Genomic DNA, 880 nt, shown 5'->3' with positions numbered 1-880 from the left:
TATATATATATACATGGCAAAATGATTTCTACAGCCGCTGCACTTACAGCAAGTCAGGATACGGAACCGAATCCTAGGATACGGCACCGGATCCTGGTTTTTATATTTTTTTTTTTTTTTAAACTGTGGGGCCCACTTTTCTGTGTCAGCTGTAGATAACACTCTCTACGGCGGCTGCAGAAAAAGTATCCCCTATATATATGTGGGTAAACATGTCTACAACCACTTTAGATAAGGCTATCTACAGCCACCATTTTTTACTATGATCTCTCGGGAGAACATAGTTATAACAGTAAAGTTGCTTTTTTTTTCTCTCTCCTAAGTTACTTTTCAGAATCTGTTTGCTGACGTGGAGAGAGAGAAAAAAGCAACTTTAATGTTATAACTATGTTCTCTCGGGAGAACATAGTTAAAAATGGTGGTTGTAGATAACCTTATCTAAAGTGGCTGTCGAAATACTTTTCCCATAAATATATGGGGAGAGATATTGTAACAACCAAGTTGTGTTACTACCATGGTACTATCAATCAATCTCACCGTTAGATAGCTTATGTTGATCCAACGGTTATATTTATTTTCATCTTTGTATTGTTATGATTCCCCATATTTAAAGTGAAAGCATTAAATATGGAAAATCATAACCATACAAATGTGGAAATAGGGGTGTCAATATGGGTTGACACGACTCGAATTCGACACGACACGAATTCGACACGACACGAATACATCAACATGAACACGACACGAATTTTCATTCGTGTCAAAATCTTCAACACTGACACGACACGAATTTTTTGCGGGTTGACACGACACGACACAAATAACACGCAAAATAGGGGACAAAACGGTAATTGACAAAAAAAATTAAAAAAATAGATCG

Source organism: Gastrolobium bilobum, unplaced genomic scaffold, assembly GCF_033153095.1.
Source record: "Gastrolobium bilobum isolate Gb01-03AN ecotype WA unplaced genomic scaffold, APGP_CSIRO_Gbil_v1 utg47910, whole genome shotgun sequence".
Classification (NCBI taxonomy): domain Eukaryota; kingdom Viridiplantae; phylum Streptophyta; class Magnoliopsida; order Fabales; family Fabaceae; genus Gastrolobium; species Gastrolobium bilobum.
Note: the sequence above shows the minus strand (reverse complement) of the source record.